The following is an 8,955-nucleotide window of genomic DNA, read 5'->3' on the forward strand; positions in this document are numbered from 1 at the left end:
GACTGATGCACGAGGGCTCCAAGGTCTCGCTGAGTATCCACCTCTCTCGATTCACACCCATTCCAGTAATAAGTGACAAAGAAAGGAGAGGGCTTGCGCGGTCCGGTGGCCAGAGCCTGTGTTTGCGTGGTTTGGTATGCACGCCCTGCGTTTGCGTGGTTTGGTATGCACGCCCTGCGTTTGCGCGGTTCGGTGGCCGGGCCCCGTGTTTGCGCAGTCCGGTACCCATTCCCTGTGTGTTTTCTGCAGGTCTGACGCTCCTGATCACCGTTGATTCGCTCTCTACATCGCTACGCGACCGGGGATCATGGACACGGCTGTTGAAGGTGGACTAAATGTGACTCTAAGTCTTCGACTCTTGATGCATGGAAAGGTGCCGTATTCGATCTCTTAGTCTTGTGGTGTGTTTGCGCGCGTGTCTCGTGTGTTTGTGTCTCGTAGGGAATTAGGAGCAGAAGTCGGCAAATCCGTCCCTTCGAGTCCTCTCTGCTCCCACCACTCAGTCAGATCCATGGCTGATCTCTCCCTGGTCTCCAATCCCCCTCCCCACCTGTTCCCCGTCTCCCATCGGGGAAATACATCCATCTCCCCCTGGGACCCATTCAATGATTCAGACTCCCCCGCGCCACAGAGGCGGCGAGTTCCACAGATTCACCCCCGCCCACCCCCCGCCAGAAGTAGAAACATAGAAAAACTACAGCACAAAACAGGCCCTTCGGCCCCACAAGTTGTGCCGAACATATCCCTACCTTTTAGACCTACCTATAACCCTCCATCCTATTAAGTCCCATGTACTCATCCAGGAGTCTCTTAAAAGACCCTATTGAGTTTGCCTCCACCACCACTGACGGCAGCCGGTTCCACTCGCCCACCACCCTCTGTGTGAAAAACTTCCCCCTAACATTTCCCCTGTACCTACCCCCCAGCACCTTAAACCTGTGTCCTCTCGTAGCAGACATTTCCACCCTGGGAAAAAGCCTCTGAGAGTCCACCCGATCTATGCCTCTCAACATCTTATACACCTCTATTAGGTCTCCTCTCATCCTACGTCTCTCCAAGGAGAAAGGACCGAGCTCCCTCAGCCTATCCTCATAAGGCATGCCACTCAATCCAGGCAACATCCTTGTAAATCTCCTCTGCACCCTTTCAATCTTTTCCACATCCTTCCTGTAATGAGGTGACCAGAACTGAGCACAGTACTCCAAGTGGGGTCTGACGAGGGTCTTATATAGCTGCATCATTATCCCCGGACTCCTAAACTCAATCCCTCGATTGATAAAGGCCAGCACACCATACGCCTTCTTAACCACCTCCTCCACCTGCGGGGCCGATTTTAGAGTCCATTGGACCCAGACCCCATGGTCCTTCTGACCCTCTACCGTACTAAGAGTCTTTCCCTTTATATTGTACTCCTTCATCCCATTCGACCTGTCAAAATGGACCAGAAGTAGCTCCTCCTCATCTCAGTTGTAAATCTACTGCCTCTCAAACTCCACCCGTCACCTCTTGTTCTAGATTGTCCCACAAGGGGAAACATTGGGTCGAAATTTACTCTCTCAATCTCTTTCAGTATTTTTATATCCCTTGATCAGATCCCCCTCTCAATCTGCTAAACTCCAGCGAGTGCAAGCTCCCAACTGTTCAATCTCTCCTCATACATCAACCCTTCCAATCCCCGGACTCAGTCTGGTGACCCTTCCAATCCCCGGACTCAGTCTGGTGACCCTTCCAATCCCCGGACTCAGTCTGGTGACCCTTCCAATCCCTGGACTCAGTCTGGTGACCCTCCCTCTGAACTGCCACCACATCCTTCCTCATAAGGAGACCAAAACCCGTATGTTAAGTGGGGCGCGGAGTTGTTAAACTCATGGCAGCTGTTGACCATGGGATAGAACATAGAAAGCCACAGCACAAACAGGCCCTTCGGCCCACAAGTTGCGCTGATCATATCCCTACCTCTAGGCCTATCTATAGCCCTCAATCCCATTAAATCCCATGTACTCATCCAGAAGTCTCTTAAAAGACCCCAACGAGTTTGCCTCCACCACCACCGACGTCAGCCGATTCCACTCACCCACCACCCTCTGTGTGAAAAACTTACCCCTGACATCTCCTCTGTACCTACCCCCCAGCACCTTAAACCTGTGTCCTCTCGTAGCAACCATTTCAGCCCTTGGAAATAGCCTCTGAGAGTCTACCCTATCCAGACCTCTCAACATCTTGTAAACCTCTATCAGGTCACCTCTCATCCTTCGTCTCTCCAGGGAGAAGAGACCAAGCTCCCTCAACCTATCCTCATAAGGCATGCCCCCCAATCCAGGCAACATCCTTGTAAATCTCCTCTGCACCCTTTCAATGGCTTCAACATCTTTCCTGTAATGAGGTGACCAGAACTGCGCGCAGTACTCCAAGTGGGGTCTAACCAGGGTCCTATAAAGCTGCAGCATTATCTCCCGACTCCTAAACTCAATCCCTCGATTAATGAAGGCTAGTACGCCGTACGCCTTCTTGACCGCATCCTCCACCTGCGAGGCCGATTTAAGAGTCCTATGTACCCGGACCCCAAGGTCCTTCTGATCCTCTACACTGCTAAGAATGGTACCCTTCATATTATACTGCTGCTTCATCCCATTGGATCTGCCAAAATGGATCACTACACACTTATCCGGGTTGAAGTCCATCTGCCACTTCTCCGGGTTGAAGTCCATCTGCCACTTCTCCGCCCAGTCTTGCATTCTATCTATGTCTCGCTGCAACTTCTGACATCCCTCCAAACTATCCACAACACCACCTACCTTGGTGTCGTCAGCAAACTTACCAACCCATCCCTCTACTACCTCATCCAGGTCAGGATCTGTTGGATCTTGGCTGGGCCAGTGTCCGGTCAGTCCCGCAGATTGGGATCCAGATACTTTTGTTTTGATTAAGAGTCATAGAGGTTTACGGCATGGAAACAGGCCCTTCAGCCCAACTTGTCCATGCTGCCCTTTTTTTTTAAACCCCCCCCCAAGCTAGTCCCAATTGCCTGCGTTTGGTCCATGTCCCTCTATACCCATCTTACCCATGAGGCATAGGTTTAAGGTGCGAGGGGCAAGGTTTAAAGGAGATAGAACATTACAGAGCAGTACAGGCCCTTCGGCCCTCGATGTTGCGCCGACCAGTGGAACCAATCTAAAGCTCCTCTAATCTACACTCTTCCAATATCATCCATATGTTTATCCAATGACCATTCGAATGCTCTTAATGTTGACGAGTCCACTACTGCTGCAGGCAGGGCATTCCGCACCCTTACTACTCTCTGAGTAAAGAACCTACCTCTAACATCTGTCCTATATCTCTCACCCCTCAATTTAAAGCTATGTCCCCTCGTGCTAGCCATCACCATCCGAGGAAAAAGGCTCTAACTATCCAGCCTATCTAATCCTCTGATCATCTATTAAGTCATCTCTTAACCACCTTCTCTCTAACGAAAACAACCTCAAGCCCCTCAGTCTTTCCTCATACGATTTTCCCACCATACCAGGCAACATCCTGGTAAATCTCCTCTGCACCCTTTCCAACACTTGCACATCTTTCCTATAATACGGCGACCAGAACTGTACGCAATAGTCCAAGTGCGGCCGCACCAGAGTTTTGTACAGTTGCAGCATGACCTCCTGGCTCCGAAACTCAATCCCTCTACCAATAAAAGCTAACACACCGTACGCCTTCTTAACAACCCTATCAACCTGGGTGCCAGCTTTCAGGGATCTATGCACATGGACACCCAGATCCCTCTGTTCATCCACACTACCAAGTATCTTACCATTAGCCCAGTACTCTGTATTCCTGTTACTCCTTCCAAAGTGAATCACCTCACACTTTTCCGCATTAAACTCCATTTGCCACCTCTCAGCCCAGCTCTGCAGCTTATCTATGTCCCTCTGTAACCTGCCACTTCCCTCCGCACTGTCCACAACTCCACCGACTTTAGTGTCATCCGCAAATTTACTAATCCATCCTTCCATGCCCTCATCCAGGTCATTTATAAAAATGACAGCAGTGGCCCCAAAACAGATCCTTGCGGTACACCACTAGTAACTGAACTCCAGGATGAACATTTCCCATCAACCACCACCCTCTGTTTTCTTACAGCTAGCCAATTCCTGATCCAAACCACTAAATCACCCTCAATCCCATGTGTCCCTATTTTCTGCAAAAGCTTACCCTGGGGAACCTTATCAAACGCTTTGCTGAAATCCATATACACCACATCAACCGCTTTACCCTCATCCACCTCTTTGGTCACCTTCTCAAAGAACTCAGTAAGGTTTGTGAGGCACGACCTACCCTTCACAAAACCGTGCTGACTATCCCTAATCAAATTATTCCTTTCTAGGTGATTATAAATCCAATCTCTTATAATCCTTTCCAATACTTTGCCCACAACAGAAGTAAGGCTTGCTTCTGTATTGTGTATAAAATTATGAAGGGCATGGATAGGGTGAACAGTGGGAAGCTTTTTCCCAGGTCGGAGGTGACAAACCCAAGGGGTCACGGGTTCAAGGGGGGGGCGGGGGGAGGTTCAACAACAGATGTCAGGGGGACGTATTTTACACAGAGGGTGGTGGGGGCCTGGAATGCGCTGCCAAGCAAGGTGATTGAGGCGGACACACTGGGATCGTTTAAGACTTATCTAGATAGCCACATGAACGGAGTGGGAATGGAGGGATACAAACGAATGGTCTAGTTGGGCACATGAGCGGCACAGGCTTGGAGGGCCAAAGGGCCTGTTCCTGTGCTGTATTGTTCTTTGTTCTTTTGAGATGTACGAGGCAAGTTTTTTTACACAGAGGGTGGTGGGTGCCTGGAACTCGCTGCCGGGGGAGGGAGTGGAAGCGGATACGGTAGTGAGTTTTAAGGAGCGTCTGGGCAAATCCATGAATAGGATGGGAATAGAGGGATACGGTCCCCGGAAGGGTAGGGGGTTTTAGTTCAGGGGGGGGGGGGGGCGCCTGTTCCTGTGCTGGAATTTTCTTTGTTCTTTGTATTCGAGGGGCGGCTGGGTGTCACACTTGGGGGAGCGAACGGGGATCAAAGGTTATGGGGGGAAAGCAGGATTGGGCTGTTGGGTTGGATGATCAGCCGTGACGGTGATGAATGGGGGAGAGCAGCCTTGAAGGGCCGAATGGCCTCCTCCTGCTCCTAATTTCTATGATTCTATATGAGGATTGGGCAGAATATAAGTTACAGCAGAAGGGGGGGGGGAGATTAATAAGAAGTGGGTTCGAGATATAAAGATTGGCCGTTCGAGTTTCTATAGACACTGGAATTTATGACCAGACGCACGTTGGCCCTCGGGTGTCACAAAGCAGGCAGATGTTATCTGCGCGGGCATTTCCACTCGAAGAACCGGTTCCTGGTGGTTCAGAGTTTTGTTTTGGAATGTGTAAGGAGTCACGTGAATTCCCCCAGTGGGACTGACCAGCCCCAGTCATTCTGTAACAATTACTAAACACCCTTATTTCATTTGTTATTCTCACGTGTATCGGGGTGCGGTGAAAAGTATTGTTTCTTGCGCGCCATACAGACAAAGCATACCGTTCATAGAGTACAGTGGAAGTGTTGGAAAGGGTGCAGAGGAGATTTGCCAGGGCGTTGCCTGGTAAGGTGGGAAAATCGTATGAGGAAAGGCTGAGGGGCTTGAGGTTGTTTTCGTCAGAGAGAAGAAGGTTAAGAGGTGACTTAATAGAGGTATACAAGATGATCAGAGGATTAGATAGGGTGGATAGTGAGAGCCTTTTTCCTCGGATGGTGTTGGCTAACACTCGGGGACATAGCTTTAAATTGAGGGGTGAGAGATATAGGACAGATGTTAGAGGTAGGTTCTTCACTCAGAGAGTAGTAAGGGCGTGGAATGCCCTGCCTGCAGCAGTGGTGGACTCGTCAACGTTGAGAGCGTTCAAGTGGTTATTGGAGAAACATATGGATGATATTGGAATAGTGTAGGTTAGAGGGGCTTTAGATTGGTTCCACTGGTCGGTGCAACATCGAGGGCCGAAGGGCCTGTACTGCGCTGGAATGTTCTATGTTCTGCAGAGGGGAGAAGGAAAGGAGAGGGTGCATGATTTTATTCATCCGTGGGACATGGGGCGGCGCTGGCTGGGCCCAGCATTTATTGTCCATCCCTAGTTGCCCCTTGAGAAGGTGGTGGTGAGCTGCTGCCATCTTGAATCGCTGCAGTCCACCTGCTGTGGGTTGACCCACAATGCCGTGAGGGAGGGAATTCCAGGATTTTGACCCAGCGACTGTGAAGGGACGGCCGATGTATTTCCAAGTCGGGACGGTGAGTGTCTTGGAGGGGGGCTTGCAGGTGGTGGTGTTCCCCCTGTATCTGCTGTTCCTTGTCCTTCTAGATGGAAGTGGTGGTGGGTTTGGAAGGCGGTGTCTAAGGATCTTTGGTGAGTTGCTGCAGTGTATCTTGTAGATGGTCCACACCGCTGCTACTGAGCGTGGGTGGTGGAGTGAGTGGATGTTTGTGGATGTGGTGGCAATCCAGCGGGGCTGCTTTATCCTGGATGGTGTTGAGCTTCTCGAGTGTTGTTGGAGCTGCCCCCATCCAGGCGAGTGGGGAGTATTCCAGCACACTCCTGACTTGTGGCTTTGGGGAGTCAAGAGGTGAGTTAATTGAATGGTATTCCCAGCCTCTGAGCTGCTGTAGTGTTTACAGTCACAGCTAGGGGTGTAGAGAAAGATCAACTTAATGCAAGGTAGGTCCATTCAAAAGTCTTGACGGCAGCAGGGAAGAAGCTGTTCTTGAGTCGGTCGGTACGTGACCCCAGACTTTTGTACCTCTTTCCCCAACGGAAGAAGGTGGAAGAGAGAATGTCCGGGGTGCGTGGGGAGGGGGGTGTCCTTGATTATGCCGGCTGCTTTTCCCCCCGAGGCAGCGGAAAGTGTAGACGGAGTCAATGGATGGGAGGCTGGTTTGCGTGATGGGACTGGGCTACGTTCACACACATTTACTGGGCTACATTTACTATGCTCAGTTCTGGTCGCCTCATTACAGGAAGGATGTAGAAAAGATTGAAAGGGTGCAGAGGTGATTTACAAGGATGTTGCCTGGATTGAGTGGCATGCCTTATGAGGATAGGCTGAGGGAGCTCGGTCTTTTCTCCTTGGAGAGACGTAGGATGAGAGGAGACCTAATAGAGGTATATAAGATGTTGAGAGGCATAGATCGGGTGGACTCTGAGGCTTTTTCCCAGGGTGGAAATGTCTGCTACGAGAGGACACAGGTTTAAGGTGCTGGGGGGTAGGTACAGGGGAAATGTTAGGGGGAAGTTTTTCACACAGAGGGTGGTGGGCGAGTGAAATCGGCTGCCGTCAGTGGTGGTGGAGGCAAACTCAATCGGGTCTTTTAAGAGACTCCTGGATGAGTACATGGGACTTAATAGGCTGGAGGGTTTTAGGTAGGTCTAGAAGGTAGGGAGATGTTCGGCACAACTTGTGGGGCCGAAGGGCCTGTTTTGTGCTGCAGTTTTTCTATGTTTCTAACTGTCTAAACGCTTTTTAAAAGACAAAATTGTACCCGCCTCTACTACTGCCTCTGGCAGCTCGTTCCAGACACTCACCACCCTCTGTGTGAAAAAATTGCCCCTCTGGACACTTTTGTATTCTCCCCTCTCACCTTAAACCTATGCCCTCTAGTTTTAGACTCCTCTACCTTTGGGAAAAGATATTGACTATCTAGCTGATCTGTGCCCCTCATTATTTTATAGACCTCTATAAGATCACCCCTCAGCCTCCTACGCTCCAGAGAAAAAAGTCCCAGTCTATCCAGCCTCTCCTTATAACTCAAACCATCAAGTCCCGGGAGCATCCTAGTAAATCTTTTCTGCACTCTTTCTAGTTTAATAGTATCCTTTCTATAATAGGGTGACCAGAACTGTACACAGTATTCCAAGTGTGGCCTTACCAATGTCTTGTACAACTTCAACAAGACGGCCCAACTCCTGTATTCAATGTTCTGACCAATGAAACCAAGCGTGCCGAATGCCTTCTTCACCACTCTGTCCACCTGTGACTCCACTTTCAAGGAGCTATGAACCTGTACCCCTAGATCTCTTTGTTCTGTAACTAGTCTTAGACTCCCCTACCTTTGGGGAAAAGATGTTGACTATCTAGCTGATCTGTGCCCCTCATTATGTTATAGACCTCTATAAGATCACCCCTCAGCCTCCTACGCTCCAGAGAAAAAAGTCCCAGTCTATCCAGCCTTTCCTTGTAACCCAAACCATCAAGTCCCGGGAGCATCCTAGTAAATCTTTTCTGCACTCTTTCTAGTTTAATAATATATGGAAGTGTGTGGTCACTGCCACTCCCCGTTTCGCTAACGGGATCCTTTTTGGATGGACGGATGAGGGTAACGCTGTGTTTTCTCTGCTCTCTCTTGCAGGAGGTGGGAAGCATCATCGGAAAGGTCAGTGACTTCACTCCCTCTTGCTCGACCGCGCCAGCTGAGTGTTTAGATGTTGTTGCTGTCAGTGGATAACCCGATTCTCTCTCTCTTTTCCCCTCCCCCCAGAAAGGTGAGACGGTGAAGAGGATGCGTGAAGAGGTGAGTTTGACACCAACGCAAGTTAGACCGATCAGCCTGGCAGTCAGTCGAGGCGGGGACAAGTTTGTCTTTTAAAAAGCGTTCAGACAGTTACATGGGTACGATGGGTATAGATGGATATGGGCCAAATGCGGGTAATTGGGAATATCTTGGGGGGGGTTTTAACAAAAAAAGGGCGGCATGGACAAGTTGGGCCGAAGGGCCTGTTTCCGTGCTGTAAACCTTGATGACTCTAAGTCCACTTTGATTTGATTTATTATTGTCACGTGTATTGGGATACAGTGAAAAGTATTGTTTCATTGCCCGCTGTACAGGCAAAGCAGGACAAGGGAGAACAAAGAAAATTCCAGCACAGG

At 49.9% G+C, this 8,955-nt stretch overlaps 1 long non-coding RNA gene across 1 annotated transcript; it reads left to right on the forward strand.

Moving 5' to 3' along the window:
* The first annotated feature begins 247 nt into the window (after nt 1-247).
* LOC144491257 (uncharacterized) lies at nt 248-8,599 on the forward strand. Its single transcript, XR_013497413.1, has 3 exons — nt 248-373; nt 8,438-8,461; nt 8,567-8,599. It is a non-coding gene; the product is annotated as an uncharacterized LOC144491257 (long non-coding RNA).
* Nucleotides 8,600-8,955: the final 356 nt, after the last annotated feature.

Source organism: Mustelus asterias, unplaced genomic scaffold (genome assembly GCF_964213995.1).
Source record: "Mustelus asterias unplaced genomic scaffold, sMusAst1.hap1.1 HAP1_SCAFFOLD_4850, whole genome shotgun sequence".
Taxonomy (NCBI): Eukaryota; Metazoa; Chordata; class Chondrichthyes; order Carcharhiniformes; family Triakidae; genus Mustelus; species Mustelus asterias.